This window comes from Rhodnius prolixus, unplaced genomic scaffold, assembly GCF_049639745.1.
Source record: "Rhodnius prolixus isolate KJV_2025 unplaced genomic scaffold, Rpr scaffold_4, whole genome shotgun sequence".
In the NCBI taxonomy this organism is placed as follows: Eukaryota; Metazoa; Arthropoda; class Insecta; order Hemiptera; family Reduviidae; genus Rhodnius; species Rhodnius prolixus.
The window spans coordinates 41,754,517-41,773,161 of NW_027411614.1; the positions used below are offsets into that span (position 1 = coordinate 41,754,517).

The 18,645-nt window shown below is 34.9% G+C and overlaps 1 protein-coding gene and 1 long non-coding RNA gene across 2 annotated transcripts in view; one reads left to right on the plus strand and one right to left on the minus strand.

Moving 5' to 3' along the window:
• Positions 1 to 18,645, plus strand: part of LOC141455333 (uncharacterized) — a 145,723-nt gene that overhangs the window by 60,221 nt on the left and 66,857 nt on the right. The window contains exon 2 of the long non-coding RNA XR_012459208.1: positions 12,454 to 12,543. This is a non-coding gene — a long non-coding RNA (uncharacterized lncRNA). The remainder of the gene's footprint in view (positions 1 to 12,453; positions 12,544 to 18,645) is intronic.
• The window catches only part of Sox15 (Sox box 15 transcription factor), a 109,964-nt gene that overhangs the window by 48,150 nt on the left and 43,169 nt on the right, over positions 1 to 18,645 (minus strand). The window lies entirely within an intron of this gene.

The following is an 18,645-nucleotide window of genomic DNA, read 5'->3' on the forward strand; positions in this document are numbered from 1 at the left end:
CTATAAGAGAATAGATAAGGCGCTCTAGAAGCGAGAATTGCCTGCGTCACGGCGACAACATTAGTTTTCTATATAAGAGCAGACACCGCAATCTCCTCTTCGCAGCGCAGAGCGATGGGGATGCTGAGACGCACTCTTTTATCTTCTTCTAAAGAGTAACAGATATTAATCACTATAGCACAAGCATCCCCCTCCTCCCCTCGCTTGGTTGGTCTATAACAATATAGTTTTTAATACTAACGATAACTATCATTATATCGACTAATAATAATATTGTTATATCTAATTTCTTAGAATATAATAACAGTTAGCGGCACGTGTGCCCACTTCCTCTAGTTTCGCCATCTTCTTCCTGTTTTCTATTCAATTATTTAAAAAAAAAAAAAATCAATCGTTTTATTTCCGTTTACTCCCCATATATGATGAGCATTTTGATTTAGGATCGCAAAGTCCTGAGAGGTTTTCGTCAAAAATAAAAGAAAATCACAGGGATAATGAAAGTTTTTAATTTGATTAAAAATGGACAAAAACATTGAAATAATATTTTAATAATAATAATAATTTTTCCAACCGAAGGCAACCACTTCTTATTTTGTTTTATTTATTGTTGGTTTCGATAGGTTTCGAGAGGGTCCGATTTGTTCTCACGACCCCCTTGTGCGCTGGATAATGCCCCAAAGGACGGAATCTGAAAATTAGTTTTGTTTGTAAATTAATCATCTTTTTCTTAGGCTTAAAAAAATAACCCAACACATTTTTATAGTAATCACTTTCGTGCTTGGGCGCCACGGTAGCCGAGCGGTTAAGAGACTAGACCCGCAATGCTAACATGTATTGTTGGTTAGTGGGTTCGATTCTCGGTGTCTAGGCCTTGGATTTTATTTAATGGTTAATAAAAGAAATTTTACAATAAAGTATGTTAGCTAGTTGCCTCCGTCCACGACACCTAATTGGTAGTTGGACGTTAAGCCCCCGCCTGAATACTTTCGTGCTTCAAAATTTTTTCATTTTTTTCACATTTTTATCCCCCGAAATGGCCCAATTTTTGTTAAAAAAGATATTATTTTGTATTCGCAGAACTGTAAAAAAAAATCGCCCTTAATAGTAAATTTCATAATATTTATATTATGTACAATATAAATTCTTTGTGTAAAGTGGTAAAAATTTTTTGTATTAAGAAAATTGTATAAGTATCATTTTTACACCTGGATTAAGAAAAAATAAGTGGAAATCTTTCATGCCTTTACTCAATTCTTTTTCCGGTGGAGTTTTCTTAATTTTCCTAATAATCGCCAGCATTCTTTGTAGGGGTTAGTTAGATATCCTTCCAAACATAGCGATGTTGCTGGTAAAGTATAACCTCACTAAATTAAACAAAAATGTTTTAATATTATCTCATACTTCTGCAACTCGTAATTTAAATGCATCAATATAGGATACATAATTATTTATTAAGGGTAAAAATGTTTATAAAGTCAACCAAACTATTTATTATTCGCTAGGAATTTGAAATAATGTACTTAATTATTACACTACGTAGGAAAAAGTTCAGGATATTACAAATCTGATTGCAGCCTTATAACTGGTAGAATTGCATACAATATTAAATATAAGTTTACGTAAACCACAGTAAACAATCTTTAATACGTGCTATTTACACTTTGTATTACATATCATCTTATCATTTGAGAGATTATTCAACAAGTGTCCACTTCGTCTTGTTTACTCTTTTAGTGACATATTTATATGGACATTTATGTAAACACACTCATGGGCTCCTGTCGGCTACTTATTCCTCCTCCATTACGCTTAATTACGATTTCTTTCTCTCTTTTTTTAATGTTTATTGCCATTAATTTGCAAAAAAATATGGCGAAATGTATTTAATCATCCAAAGTTATTTTGTTGGGACCATTTTCAACCCAATTGTATATATGGACAACTACACAGCCTTGCGCATGAATTCGGTGTTGGTATTGGCAAAATAAGATGCTGATTGAAGGTCCAGTTGGAGGCTGACAGTTTGACGATTTTGTGTCGGCCATGATCATCGCTCAGGCTAATAGTTGGGGTAGCCCTTCTGTACAGGCTTATCTCATGACGTATGTATTCTTAGGGATTTGATGAAATCAGGCGCAGTATCTTTAGCCGGAAGAGGTTGATGGTAAAAGAGCTCTGGTTTTTTTTTTTCTCTCTCTCTCTCTTAGTTCCGACTGCTGTAAATCTTAGTTGATTCAAATCTTTATCCTTAGCGGTGCTGGCGTTGTTCCTGTTTGGAAGAGGAGGAATGGGCCCTAAGGGTCTTTTGATACTGTATAACTTTAACCCCTCTCCACAGACATAATAATCATTCATAACCGACGTCTCGGACACAGTCGGGGTTCTTTCTAAGCTTCAACTTGCAGACGAATGCCTAAAATATTATGCCAACATTACAGAATATAACTACGCATTTAGGGCTCCCCCCCCAAGATTGATGGCCATTTTTTTCAAACTTTTCGCACATTAAACCAACATTTAATTCTTTAAATTTTTAAAAAAATCATAAATTATGTAAATAATAAAAAATAACATTAATATTACAAGTATATAACCGGAAACACCATAAATTAAAATCTATCTGTAAGCGAGGATAACATACTCGTAGTTCGCTGCTCAAATTAATACATAAATAGCTACTGTTTTCTTTTTTTTTTCTGTTTATTTTTGTGTAGCGCAGTTTATGATCGCGAGGTTTTACGATGTAATAAATCTTAATTATAATCACATTTATATTATTTAATGAAATTACTTATCTTGTAGCGGATCGTTTATTATACACGTATAAATAATTACCTTTTACGTACGAATATCTCAGATTTTTGTTCTTCTATTTTTTTTTTTTTTTGCTAGAGACAAATTTTAATAAAATTTTACATTCTTTTTTTATCTGTGCTAAGGAATTTTGAAACTGGAGTAATTAGGCGATCAGGCTTGGTAGACTAATCACCTTTTTTGGGGAGGAACCTTAAGGGAGTGATGCTTAATTGTCCTGCCATCCTCATTCCAAATAAAAAAAATGGAATAAAAATGAATTCATTAAAAGATCAGTAATCCCCTACAGAGATCCCAGATTCCGAGCACTGTCTGCCATTAGTTTACCCTTCTCTCAAGAAACCCTTGAGTGATACACAGAACACTGAAAAATGCTCCACATTCGACGCGATAATGGCTGTATCGTGGTGCCTTAATTAAAAAATGATTTAAGCTATTTATTATTATGAATATCTAGGTTTCGTGATCTTAAATTATTGAACTAAGGATTCAAGATTGGCGAGGAATCGGTCAGATAAAAATAATAACTCGTCTTTTTTGCCCAGTTTTCTGTAACTCAACCTACCCGCACAACCACGCCCTGAAGAAGACGAAACTTTGGCAAAAAGACGAGTTGTTATTTTTATCTGACCGATTCCTCGCCAATCTTGAATCCTTAGTTCTATTTATTATTATCATTTTTTATTGTATTGTTTATGCACACAAACAGATATGAGGACTTCAATATATAGGTATTTCCGGTGGGATACAATTCTGGTTAATTTCACAAATTTCTCAAGTTCCCCATACTTTCTCTTTCTTACGCAAAATGTAAGAGAAAGTGTAAATAAGTTCCAATAACGGGCACGATAAATCTTCTTGAATGCGGTTATTCGTGGTTTCAATTCACATCCTAAAGTTTCGAATTCAAAAACTTCATCAACTAATAACTTTGAGCATAACTCTTGTTAATCGACATATTTAGAAATAAACCGGGACTCTCTCCCGATTTTTACAAAGTTTACGAAACTTGATATATATGCAAATAAATACTACTGTTCTTTTTATTCTTTTTATTTAGTCAACAAAAAAACAACTACTACAATAATGGCTGTATCGTAAATACAATGTAAATATAGTACACACACAAACAGACAGAAAAACAGAAAACGAATTTCAGAGAAATGTAAAGAAGATTCCAGCAGTGACACAGTCTGTGGAACAGAAGAAGAGGGCAAAGACAGAGAGATCGGATAGGGGAGTGGAGGGGCAGAGGAGATTGAGGAAGCCGAAGAATGGGGTTTGATGGGATTCTCAGCATTAAATTAACTCTAATTTATATTATATTGACTGAAATCTTTAAGCTCAGCCGCGCTTAACTTTCAGAAAAAAGAAATAAATAAATGAAAATAAAAACTACAAATATCTCGATTACAATATCGATAAGATGTTCAGTGTTTTTTTCTTTATCTTTTTCTGAAGGGCGGTTTTAACTTGAAATGATAAAAATCTCTCCGGTTGCCATGGCCTTGAGTTACTAAATCAATGATTAATACGTATATATTGTTGATAAAAAGTGAAAATTGATAGCAAATACCTTTTCATATAAATAGAAATTTAGTAATGAATATCTGATATACGTGTATGTGTTTATTGAATCAACTAATCGATAACTAAGAGGAAAATGGCTGATGCAAAATTGGTATTCAATTAATTTACTTTTACATCGTTAAAAATACTCGTAGATTCAGGCAGTTAGAGGCGAGACCTACAAAGCTAATTATGGTATTATGGTAGTGGGTTCGATTCCCGGTCTAGGCCTTGGATTTTATTTAAATGTAAATTATTTTAATTTTAATATGAGAACTTTGTCGTAAAGTATGTCTGCTAATCGCCTCCGGCCGCGACACCTAATTTGGCAGTTGGACGTAAAGCCCACCTGAAAAAATAGGTAATTACTTCACTTTTTTTACTCGTAGACTACTTAAAAACATTTTTACGAATCTCCTGCTTTTCTAAAATTTCCTATAGAAATTCAATGTTCGCATTACGGAAGTAATGAAGTTAAGTAATCTCCACTCTACCAATTAGATATCGAACACGGGGGCGGAAGTACAAACTTTACTATTAATTGTTGTTCATTATTTTTAGTGACTGATTCATAGTTTCAATAGGATGAAAAAATAATTGCCATTTCAGTCGTGATACATTTATTCTGCCGAGCTTTCGACCTAGGGACTAGGTCATCTTCAGGGCTAGTTTACAAAGTAATATTTTACACTGCAGGATTGGTGTGTCTTCTGTCTTGTCTGTTTATGGACTGGATTCACACTTTATGGAGTCCATGAACAGACAAGACAGAAGACACACCAACCCTGTAATGTAAAAATTACAGATTACTTTTCTAATTGGAGTTGACAAGCTTAGGAATGTTCTGTGAATGATTCACACTTATTTGTTATTACTAGTTATGAAATGATTAAAATAGTTTTATTTCTTAAAATAGGAAAATTTAGAGAAATAGAAATAAATACCAAAAAAAGAAAAAAGAAAAACTAAAAAATCCAGTAGGCAGAAGGGCGCCGTGTATAAACACATTATAAAATATTTTTATCAGCTGTTTACTAAATGTAAATAAATAGGAAAAAAAAGAGAACAGCGATAAGATTTGTGTTCAAGTGTGTTAGTGTGTAGAGATGTTATTGCTACCGTAATTGTGTGTGTGTGTGTGTGTGTGTGTGTAGAGTGTGAAGAACGTGCCACTACGTGTTTCTTTATCTTTAAGGAAGCTGCAGACAGAGTCCGTATGGCCAAGATGTGTATTGTTTGGCCTGACAAACAGGACGCTGCTCCGTCTTCACTGGTCCTGCCCAATTCTTTATCCGCTGTTTTACGCACCTGTTAATTCGCCATCTATTGATAATGTAATTTCTCTAATCGTACCAAATATTAATTACTTGTAAAAATTAAAAAAATCAAGTAATGCCTATTTTTTCAGGTGGGCTTTACGTCCACCTACGAAACTAGATGTCGTGGACGTGGCGACAAGCAAACATACTTTACTGTAAATTTCTTTTATTAACCATTAAATAAAATCCAAGGCCTAAGACAGGGAATCGAACTCATTACCACAATACATTTGCAAGACTCCCTTCTAACCGCTCGGCTACCTTTTGGCTTAACATGAATATTTTTAACAAAAGTACTTCTTTCTCTGACTCCAAATGTTACAATTATAAGTGCCTCACCTCACCAAGGACAATTTCAGAGGTAGGCTCTGATTAAGAATACAGTTTTATCAAATTTACTTGACTAAATTTTTTAAAATCAAAATTTAATCGGCGAAATTAATCGTACTTTTAATCAAAAGACAATTAATTAGTGATCTCAATTTCAAATTTAATCGTTAATCAAACTAAAAAATTATGATTAAATATGATAATTTAATTGAACTTAATTTTAATCACCGAATTAATCAAATTTCAAACGTTAATCAAATTGATTTAATCATTTACTGTGATTTTTCAACTAATGGTTCAGACCACGTTTTGGCGAGGCCACCTTTCTGAGTATCTCAAACAAAAACTTATCGATTAATTTTTTCTGACTTGGACTTCACTTCATGAATTTGCCAAATGGATTCATTTGAAGCTGATCTAACCGCTAACTAAGCTTAAATATCAGTTTGGCTTGTTCTCTCAATTAATACATAAATAGTTTGGTTCAGTGGGAAATTGTCGCATTCCATTCAACATATTCAAATATTAAATTGATTTTTGCTTATGCTGTTCTAAGTTACAAAAAAATCAAATATATTTGTAAATTATGGTAAGAAAAAGTCATGTGAGTGTTCATACGAGATTCTTTTCATGAGAAAGTAAAGTGAAACTGTCGAATATTGGCGAAAACGAACTTAATAAACAATTTCTTGAAAATTAAGAATTATTATTTTTTTTCGAATAATTTGTTAGCATTTTATTTCAATATCTATCAACGTGAGATTAATACTTCTATAATCACAAAAAAGTTAATAAAATATTAGAAAATAATGAAAGATTTAGGAAAATAAGAGAAAGGTATTGAAGCACCCTATTGTTAATACTCTTTCATCCACCTATAACTGCATTTCATTGGACGGGGCGTGGTCACACTAGAGGTGGGCATGACCCGCCCACAGTCAGCAACCGTACTATGCGATTGGCCAATACTTTGAATTTAATAATTTCAATTAAATAACTAATTTAAAAATTTTTTCCAACATTTCTCCCATAGGCATTTGATAAACTTTCGAATTAAGCAAGAAAAAAAATTACCTTTAAAAATGCGATAAATAATATTTCTGTTGGAATAATACTTCAGATATTACCCAATTATCGTCAATAGAATCAAAAAAGTTGAGAATTTTGATTTTTTGAATCGTGAAATAGATAAAAGGGAAATGCATATATTAAAAAATCAAATTAAAAAAAAAATGCTTAAAAGTCGAATACGAAACTTGGTACTAAAGAATTAGAAGTAGAATTTAGAATTATTAGCATAAATTTGAACAATGAGCTCTGACGATATAAAACAAAATTAAATAAAATAAAAAAATAGGTATCTTTGGAATCGATGGTCATTGTTGCGATTATGTTGCTAAAACTGTCTTCAGAACCTTCTTTAAAAAGGTCCCTGCCACTATAATCTATTCAACATGAATCACACACCCACAGTTCATGTTGGCGCCAACAGTTTAGAGGTTAAGCCTTCAAGAGATCATTATGGGAGGAGCGCTGTTACATCCATTATGTCTGACTTCCTAGCATTATAGATTAACTTGTGCGAAAGAGTATAATTTTGAATGATCAGCACCTATTTTAATTACCATGTTTTATTATTTATTTGGACGATTTCTAGGAGAGTCATCAAAAGTGAGTGGATGAGTAATCCAATACCTCAACCGAGGAGGTCCTCTGGAGGTGTACTGGAGGAGGTATACTGGAGGTCCAACTGGTTTACGTATTACCAACACATGGTTTTCTTCTGAAGATTTTCTGATAAAATCAGTTTTCGTGGTTTTCTGTGGTAACCTTTGAACTATTAGTTATTCATCTCCAAAGTAATATCCAGCCTTTTTTTTGTTAGATTTTCGCGCTTGACGATAATAATTTATATTTATATAAATTACAAATTAGATGCCACATGTGTCGTTAAACCTTTTTATGGTTCTTTAATGATATGGACTTGATTACGTATTCAATCTGCCGTCTTAAGTTGATATTGATTTATATGGAGTTGATCATCTCATATACAAACTAGAGGACATCTGAGGCACTAGGAATAAGGGGTGCTGGGCAAGGGGGGTGAACGACAGTCCTGGGTGTGGCCCTACCTGAACATCATTCAAACAACAGGCGGTCCTTCTTCAGCACTGGAGGAGTGGTTGTACACAACGGCTATTAGCTACTGCTTCTTCTTTAGTGACTGTCAGTTGTTATGGAGAGTTGGGTTATTTCTTGTAATAGAACACTATTGGACACGTATTAATCCGACCGGTCGGTCTCTCTCTTCTGGAGTACTCTCTAGGCTACTAGGCTTGTGCAACTTTTACAAGCCAAAGGGTCATTTCCAAAAATTTGTAGCAGGTCGCATCAGCAGTGAAAGAAATTAATCACCCTGTAATATTTCTTTACTAAAAATAATTCTTCGAGCTAATTTACCATTATTTCATCCATCCTCGCTTCTCTCTTCAGTTTCTCTCAATTGTAAGAAAAGTATTCCCATAATGCGCAGGATAGTTCCAAAACTCTCTTCACAACAGTAGTATCGATACTTCTTTAGTAAGTTTGAGCTAGCTGCGTATTTGAACTAGAAGGTACACTTGTACATTCCACGGCGTAATATTTTCTACTTTCCTAATGAGGGCAATTTTCATTAGATAATAAAAATAAAAATATCTTTAAAAAAGTATCTGTATGCGACAACATTGTAATCAGCGCCAGAAAGATTTGGACTTCTGCTGCTAGCATGAGCAAGATTCCGCAAACTTGACCAAACGTTTAGCTCGTACTTCCCCACTAATCGGCTCAGTCTGGTCCATTCACCCTCAGTAGTTATAATTACTTCGTAACAACTATGCCGTCACCTTCATTATACGTGCTTAGGCGCATCATACTCTGTCCATAGATACAAGGGGAAAATTTTTAGTCACAGTCTATCACAGTCTCCAGACTATTGGCGTCACTCTAGAGAGCAGTTATCCATTTCAGCTGTCAGCGATGCCTCAAATTTTAAATTTCATGTTGATATTGTATCACTGATATCTTTTTCAACTGAGATACCGTATTCACAAATCAGGAAAATAAAATTGGGAGAAGAAGAAGTCTCCAGGAGAAAATCCAAGATAAGATTTGGATGCTGTAGTTGGCCTTCATTAAACAACAAATCCGTCCATCTCGAACCTTCTAATCCGTCGACTGAAATTTCTAATTTATTGCAATTTATGATTGATCTTTTTTTTAAAATCTCTTTTCATTGTTTCAGTTTACATTGAACTTTGCTAGTTAACTACCCGTTTTGATTTCTTGGGGTCCAAGTTCTCGTAAGTAAGATGTAAATCCTTTCTCCTAAAGTATTGAACTTGTATAAATTAATTAACAACAAGTAAAGATTAAGCAAACTTTATCACAGATCTTCTCTTGAATACGCAACCAAAAACATTCGGACATTCTCATTAACGTTTTACAATCCCAAGAGCAAATAATAATAATAAGGGAAGGGATTAGCTATGAGGTTAGCATACTGGACTCCCACGCGGAGGTCCCGGGTTCGAATCCAGCAGCTGACCCTTAGATTTTCTCTTCCTAGGAGCTTCTTACAGCTCACTGTCCGGTGATGGACAGTGTTGTCTGTAACGAGAGAACACTGTCCGGAGGCCGGCAGTGCACTGGAAAAAGCTCCAGTCGCCAATAACCTCAGCTGTTGACGCGCCTTAAATAATAATTAAAAAAAATAATAATAAAATATAAATATTTTGACCGATGTAATAAAAAAAAGAAGAACACTATACATTTCTTTTTCTTTTAATGTAAAAAAACCATCGAAGTTTTATACAATAGGGTTCCGTGAAGTTATCTGACAACCTTAATGAAGTTTAATAATTTTTGAAGATTATAAAAGTCTTTAATACAGACGATTTTTAAATTAAGAACGTTATATAAGAGAATCCTCTGCTACAGTGACGCCTTCTTTTAGGCAGGAAATGACCTAAACACATTTTCATGAGGTAATTTTCACCCAGCCGGTAATTAGGGGCGCTGATGCGGCGCAATGCAACTAGCTCTTCCGCCGATGACTATTAAATTATTTTCTATTACAAAGTTATTTAAAATTTAGTAAACTTTCAAGAGTAGGTATTAATGAAAAAAAAAAATTTCTTTTTTACTTCGTCTTTTCCCTCATAAGAGAAATTATTATAATCAGGCAATTTTTAGGTTTTTACCGGAACCCACAATGTTAAGTTTGAGTACCGTTGAATTCGAAAAAGTGGTTTATATTCAAAGCATTACCGGTGTACCTATTTCATAGGCTACTTGCTCTTAGATTTTCTCTTTCTAAGAGCCTCTTGAAGGCAACTGCTCGCTAATGGAGTGTGTTGTCTTCATGAGTGAATGCTGTACGGAGTTTGGTAGTGCGCTGGAAAAATGCTCCAGAGCCATTGACCCTTTTTTTGAAGCGACTTTAATTTACAAACACAAAAATAAGTTTCAACAAAATTTAAGTACGTCAATTGCGATTAGAGAAAGTCTAGGGAGTGCACACAACAGATTTAAGAAGAAGAAAAAAACAAATTGATTCCATGGGCACCTTGATCTGTGTCCAAAGTAGACGATTTAGATCAACATGGCCGTTGTGGTGGCCATCTGGTGTATTAAATATTGGACGACTTCGTACGTTGGTATGCATTTTTTAACCAGTCCTGAAAACCTACATCAATGTCACCTCCCCAGCGCTGGATTTTAAAAGACGTGAGCGAGCCAAAGGGGAGGGGCGAACAGAAAAAAAAAACGCGCGCGCGGTAGCTGAAGACCCAGATACTAGTACCGCTGGTGGACACCAGGTTCGTGACCCAGCATCCACTTCCTCCAGTTTTCTTTACGTTTAGATGTCGCTAGTCTTTTATTTAGAGAGAGATTTTTTACTTTTGTTCCCTCTACAAACAAACAAACATGTGCTTCAAACAAATTTGTATTCCTAAATTAAATATTCCATTAAGTAGGCAGTGGAATATATGGTTTAATTTATTACGCATTCACCCTTCTACAGTTATCTATTTGCATTTATAATTTATGATAATTTTTAGGTATTATCGTCATTGTTAATATATTTATTGCAGCGAAAAAAAATATCGCGATTGTGTCAAAATTTTAGAAATGGAAGTTCGCCACCGGAAATTTATGTAATGAGGTCCTCTGAAAGAGATAAACTCCGCGTTTCGTGCGAGTATGAGTGAGAACGAGATATTGCAGTCGATATGTAGTAGCCACTCGAGAACCGTTCCAAACTCTGTGACGTAATGCTCCTTTCAGATGCTAAAATCTGCGTAAATCTCTTCTGTTTTAAATATAATAATAGAAATTAAAAACAAGTCTAAATAAATGTGAGCCCACGATAAAAGGGCTAATTTTAAGGGCTGCATCGTTTTTACTTTGGCAAAAAAACCCAATCTTTGAGTTAATGTGATTGCAGTTTGTTTTATGCAACTTTTAAGCTATTTACGTTCGAAACAACTTTTTAAATAGGCAGAATAACTTCATCGAGAGACCTTCATGGAAATGAAAAATCATTTAAGGCCATGGGACTAGAAACCTGCTGACATTGAATGTATGCACGATGAAACCACTATACTCTAGAATAACCAGGTCTGAAATCATCTGCTGAATTGGGTTTTTCCAGAACTTGCATCCACTATAAAACTGCAATTTCTTTTTTTCAATGTAGGGGACTTTAAGGTACGTCTTACAATTCGTTAAAGAACTTTGGGTTGGACGAAGGATAGGTTAGGAAGGGAAGTTTTGCGGAGCCCTACAAATCCAGTTCGTAGGTCCAAATCAGAAAATTAAGAGTTAGTTGTGACTACCAGGGTAAAATTAGGACATATTAGTCTCCTGAAGAGGTCTGAAACTCAGTGTAATTCTTTTCTCTAGTATTTTTTGGATGGATTCGAAGTACTGAACGTGAACAGTCTTAGTTACGTCAGTATTGTTGATGCGTAGCGGTTGGAAGTTGGTGCCTTCTTATTGTGAATGTTTTTAAGTTTAACTCTGATTTACGACCAGGTTACAATAACCTGAAGACGTGTGTACCGGAAGATGACGTAGGATCAGGCTAGGAAGTGAGAATGGTGGTATCTTCGACGTAGGCTTTGATTAAGATTTGGGAATATATATTTGTTAGTCCGGAGAGCTCGCTACCACATCTCAGTGCAAAACAACGATCGAGTACGTTAAACGAAAAGAACTAAATTTCATTAAAATTGTCTAAGTTGTTTTCCTGTTCCTGTGACAATGTGGACTGCAGGAAAGTCACTTCCTTTAGAACTTCCGACTTGGGAGACTTCCTTCTTAGCGTAATCACATCTTTCATACTTTGTTCTTAACTCTAATTTTTTAATCTGTGCAGATTCAGACGGATTGAGAGACAACTACCCAGGACAAATTACAGAAAAGAGTTAACATCTAATGGAAAAAAAAAATTACATTCTACTTATACGTAAGTATTGATAGAATTTACTTAATAATAATAATAATTTTACACATATGAAATAAAAGTGGCAGTGGTAAAGATCATCTGCTTTGTACATGTACATATGCAGTGCTGACATAGCAGCACTCACGGCCAAGCTTTATGTAAATATAACACGCATGCGCGCACGCACACCCACAAAAGGGAGTTATGTGTCAAAAGTGTAAATTGTATGTTGGCAAAAGATGAAGATGAAGAAGTACAACAACATCATCAACATCAGAAACAACATCATATTATAATAAGGATGAACACAAACACAAAAACAAATTATATACGTAATAACAGTTTAGTTGTTGTTAGAGTGTTAGAAGGTGTGGCGATACTGATGCACGTTCACAATGCTGCACAACTGAGACTGACAGATAGACAAACTCAGAGAGTGAGTTGGCCCCTCAGCCAAAGGGTAATTACTTAGTCCAGTACTCTATACTCTTTGTCGACTTTGTGTTGCTCTTTGTAATCATTTCCTTTCATTCATCACACCTCTCTGTCTTCCTCTCCACCACCCACTAACACCCAAACACCCAAATATATAATCGCTCGGCTAGAGTGGAGGATGGTGCAGAAGGCGCCACCATACCAGGTCAAAGGTTCATCTTTCACTAATTCTTCACCTTTACAATTTCTTTATCATCTCCACACCCCTCCGTGCGATCCAAATTTTTAATTGCGTGCCATAAAAGAAAAGAAAAAAAGAAATGGAAAATAACTTTAATATCAGTTTGTAAGTATATAATATAAAAAGAAAACTTCAAACCATACCATTAGCCCCCCAAGTTGGTGGGGGCCTTTTTTATTTTGACCGGGCACCCCCATTGGGTGTAACCTCCACATACATTCAACATAACCTCCCACTGATCATTACAAAAAATTACAAAGTCAACGCCAACCTTTTGTCGCCTAACACCACCTATTATACCAATCATGAACCTATAATTTGAGTTGCTTTTTTCCTCCTATTATTAATATTTTTACCAAATCGGAGTGTTTATTAAATAATAACTGCCCCCTCCCGATCTTTTCTTTATTGATTTATTTTTATTTCCCTGTAATTGTGTCGGCATATTTGTTGATATTGATATTTCCGGTCTTTTAAAGGTGTTAAATTATTCAACAACTTTTTATTTTTTTTTGCAACTGTTAATAAGGAATGAGTCAAGACACCATAACTTGCAACATGCACTGACAAATTACTTTCTGAGTATCTGTCATTGGGCGCCTCCACGATCAAACCTTCCATTAATATTCCAGTTACGTGTGGAGCGGCCGGCTAAACATCGCCTAAATTCCACCTCTCCCAAATTCATGTTTAGTTTCTCTTGCAAGATGGAAGAGGAAATATTGTCATCATGTCAGATGTTACGCTGTTGAATTTCACTGAATTTGGATTGAATTTCTTAAGGACCTCTGAATCCAGAATTCAGAGATCTGTTAAATGTGTGATCAGAACTATTCTAAAACAAAAAAAATGACCAAATGTTCAAATTAGATGTGAGAATACAATTTTGGACAAAAATTAACCTACCGTAGTGACGAAATCTATTAATTTCCTCTATTTTGTGCTCTTCTCTAAAATGGTTCGGACGATTTTACACCCAATATTCATCATTTATCAGTAAAAGCATCTGTGCATTGTTTGTGGTATTTTTTTCTTTTTTTGGCATTGGCTTCCGCCATACAGCCAGCATCGTCTACGTGCTAATCACTAGAATATCACTCACTCTCCATTCTTACTCATAAATACATTCGCTTCACACATTCATCCCTCTACTATATACAACTATTTACATAAACTACAACTCATTAGTTGGATCAGTTGCTCCTGCCATCCTTATAGCTTAAGCGAAATTAAAATCACCGTAATCCTTCTGTAATCATTTTCTTCCATTCTTTCTAATAGGCTATAACTTTTAAATACATTCATATTTCATTGCTAGCTCTGCTATAGACTTAAGCACATAGATGTTGGTGGAGAATATTATGTCTTCGTAGCGAAATGGTGCATCTAAATACCAGTATATGTCGTCAAACATTCGTTTCCTTTCTAGTACATAACGTGGACATATCATTATTATATGTTTGAAATCCTCCTCCTCATTGCAATCTACTGTGGTATTTTGACAAATTTTGGCAAATCGAGGAATTTGAAGTATGAATTGTAGCGGAAGTTCATCCTATTTATCAGATTTGATACTGACTTCCATTTATTCCCAAAATATAAGAAAATCTGGGTTTGGAATAAGTTTTCAAGTCATATAAAGAGAGAGATATCAGCCGTCTTTAGGTAATTTGCAAACCCTTCCAGAATGGCATTTCAGAATAGATGCATTTATGAACTAAAAGAAAATCCAAGCCCTGTCCAGGCAAGAACTATTTACCTTCCTAAGGTTCACATACAGAGTACTCTAGAACAACAGACGGAACCTACATTGTAATGACTGGCCAGAGTTAGATTCGAGAGGATCCTTATTAAAAGTAGTAGACAAGAAATAATTACTTACCAACGTTACAAATAGTGAATTACAGAATAATGATTTATAGATAAAATATTTTTATACAAATTGGATGCATTTATTGCAGCTTTTATAATTTACAAACACAACCAAACGAACGCCACACGTTCATGCACAAAACTGAAACCCACGTGCATACTTTAGCTGCATTGTTCAGATCATTCATATATTTTTTATAGTAATTTATTAAGTTATTGATCATTATTAAACTGTCCCATTAATATTGTTTATATAATGTGACTTTTATTAATTACTGCAAGAATAATTGTCAATATTAAAATTTCGTTAATGAGAGGGTAGTTTTCTAGATGGGAATGGGAATTTAATTTCACGTAGCGTTGAAAATACGCTAACAAAAAAAATATATTCATTGACAATTCTACTTAGTCTTATAATAAAATTGCATGTAAAATGAAAAGAATTAATTAAAAATTAGTTCTTAAATCAAAATTAAAAAACAAAAATTTGTATCAGATCAGTGATCCGAAATATTTTATAATTTAAGATATTATTAAGGCAATTTCCACCTCTTTTCAACTGTTCTCTAAAATGGCTGGGAAGATTTCAAATCAGTAATCATCATTCATCAAGAAAAGCATCAGTGCATTGTCAGTGGTATTTCAACATTGCTTGCCGTACATACAATGTGCCATCGAATCACCTCCACCCTCCGCAGAAGATTCGACCGTAATTTAGCGATAAAAATTCGTTAATTATATAACCACGTTTTTGGTTATTTATATGTTTGTGGAACTGGCTTGAGCGAAGTGTCTATTCAACTGTAGCGTTTTACTCTACTATTCATTGATCAGCGTTATACTGAGATTTAGGCGATGTCGGCCTAGGCTGACTGGCACCCAAGGATGACCGGGCAGATTATGCTGACAGAACGTTGGACCGTTACTATTTTGCGGCCAGTGTGGTGGTGTAGGCCAGAAAGAAGAACTTTATATAGTTAGATAGACACAGATACCTACAGCTACATCGTGGCGAGGAGGTAACCTGCTACTATCACACCAGGCACAAGACTTTCATCACCAAAAAGAAAGAAAAACGCCGAACACAGGAGGTAAGGTGTTTAGTCATGGGTGTCTGTCAGGAAGCTGTTGGCCCACTGAGGCACCGCTCGCCGACCTCTTCTACTTCTTCTTCATCATCTACTACCTCATCACTCCCTCGTCTCTCTCGCACCGCCTTCACCTGCATTTCCTTCCACTTGCCCATCTTTCGCTATACACTCCGTTGACCATTCAATAATTCCTATCAACTAGCAAATTGTACTACAAACTTGATGCCCTTTTTTAGAATTGCAGCTTTATAGAAAGTGTACAGTTTCTAAGAGTCCTAGATCTCTAAATTTGAGTACCCGTCTTGGATGATACGTCGTACGATATCATCATAGAGGAGTTCGAAATTTGAAATCAAGAAATTTCACTTTTTGTTGGATGGATTTTCCATTTTTTTACGTGTCGAGTTTCCCCCAGAAAACCACTCCCAAAAATTACCCTTTTTTTAAAGCACTACAATTAAATATTTCTTTGATTCTCTTAAGTTCAAGTAGCAAATTTGAGTACTTGCAGTAGAGTTGAGTTTACAAGAGATCCTCAGTAAGATGATTCCATTTTCAACTAAACGTTTTACCTTCTTCAGCAAAGATGAAAAAAAGTTGTACAAAAAAGTTTCGAAGAGAGTCCATCTTCATAGAGAGTTATTTATTTAACTACAACCTTCGAGGCCCAGCCACTAAATAATTCTGACGCAGTCAGGAAGTCGGTACAAAACTTGTCTGGAATAACAATCACCACTAAGTTGACCACTGTATATCTATATATATTATGTTCTAACAACGATGTTCTCTGCAAACATAAAATGCTTTTTATTTTATTTTATTAATAAAAAAAGTTTTACTCCATCTTTTTATCCCCCAGGAGCTTTCATAGAAAAATGTTTCAAATACGAGTTATAGATTTAAATAATAATAATAATACCGTCATAGGTTAAAAGGGAAACATAGGAGACATTCTAGTTTAAAGCTCAAAAAGTGAAGAATGTGGTGAGTAAAATGCTCTACCGGTTCAACAAATTCGGACAGGTTTCAACAGGTCCACCAGTCCCGGACATAATTTAATGTTCCTGCGATTTGTTATTTTTTTGAGCATTTTTTTTTTTGCCAATATTTTCTAAAAACCTATTTTCCCATTTCAGGGAACCTCTAAGGGAATATATCCGGCGTAAACTCGAATATCGGAAAGTTTGATGTGATTGCAGTGCTTCCTTCTAGCTAGTAAGACAAAGGGAACAACCACTTTTCCGTCCAATAGAGGACCAAATATTTTTCTCAGTTGCTAAATTGGAAATTTAAAATTTAAGAATAACTAATCGCCCCTTCTTCTTTTTGGCGTAGTTGCGAAAAAGAAAAGAAAAAAGTTAGAAATTATTTGAAGACGGTGGATGCGGAAATTGAGCGTGACATATCAATGTTACGTAATAAAGGTGGCCACCGCCACTTAGAGTAGTTATAGATTTGTGCCGGTGAGGTGTGATGCCCGTAAGTCCCCGGACATCTTTACACATAAAGTGGCTGTAAAACTATTTTAAATTTTTCCCAATGCTCATTCATGATGTTGTTGAAATAGACGTGTGAATCACGCACACAGATTACTTACTTTTTGTTTCAACAATTTACTTAATGAATCTTAAAAATAATCAGAAACCTTAAAATTTTGAGCGAAAAATATCAACAATTTATTCAGAAAAGAGACACTTCCGGTCTACTAAGTTTATATATCGAATGTCTAAAGTAATAAGGAACATTATATCGAAGGAAACTTTAACCCGCCTCCTCAAAAAAAGAGGGATTTCCCTTGGAATGTTTCAATTATATGTTTTAGCGATTAACCAAAAACAAAGTCATTTTGCTCTAAGCCGAATTCTCACGGAGAAATGAAGTCAAGTTCTCTCTCTCTCCCTCTAAAGTGTCTTTTTTTTGGGGTACCCTTACACCTTGTCAATACTTCTGAGTGTCGAATCTCTAATCAAATTTCCAAGACCGGAAATGCAACTGTACGGAACGGTTTTCGCAGATTCGCCAAAGAATTTAATTAGAGCTAGTAATGGGATTGAAAAACCAGTCCATGAACAGACAAGACAGAAGACACACCAACCCTGAAATGTAATAGTATTACTTTCTAAACTAGCCCTGAAGATGACCTAGTCCCTAGGTCGAAAGCTCGGCAAAATAAATTTTACTCGACTGAAATGGCAGTTATTTTTTCAATCCCATTGAAACTATGAATCAGTCACCAAAAAGAATGAATAACAATAGAGCTAGTAAGTTAGGTCTTAGAGAAGATCAGTGAGCTGCTTGGAAGAGCAGTGACGTTACTCATCCTTCCAAAGATATCCCGCTATTGCAGAGAACATGTTTAGTGTTGAAGACAACTATCTTTATGGCGCAAATTCTAAATTTAATTACGTAAATTGGCTACTAGAACTTCAATAATTGTTCTTCCGCTAAATATTTGTCATCATTTGCCTCCTCCATTAGTGCAGT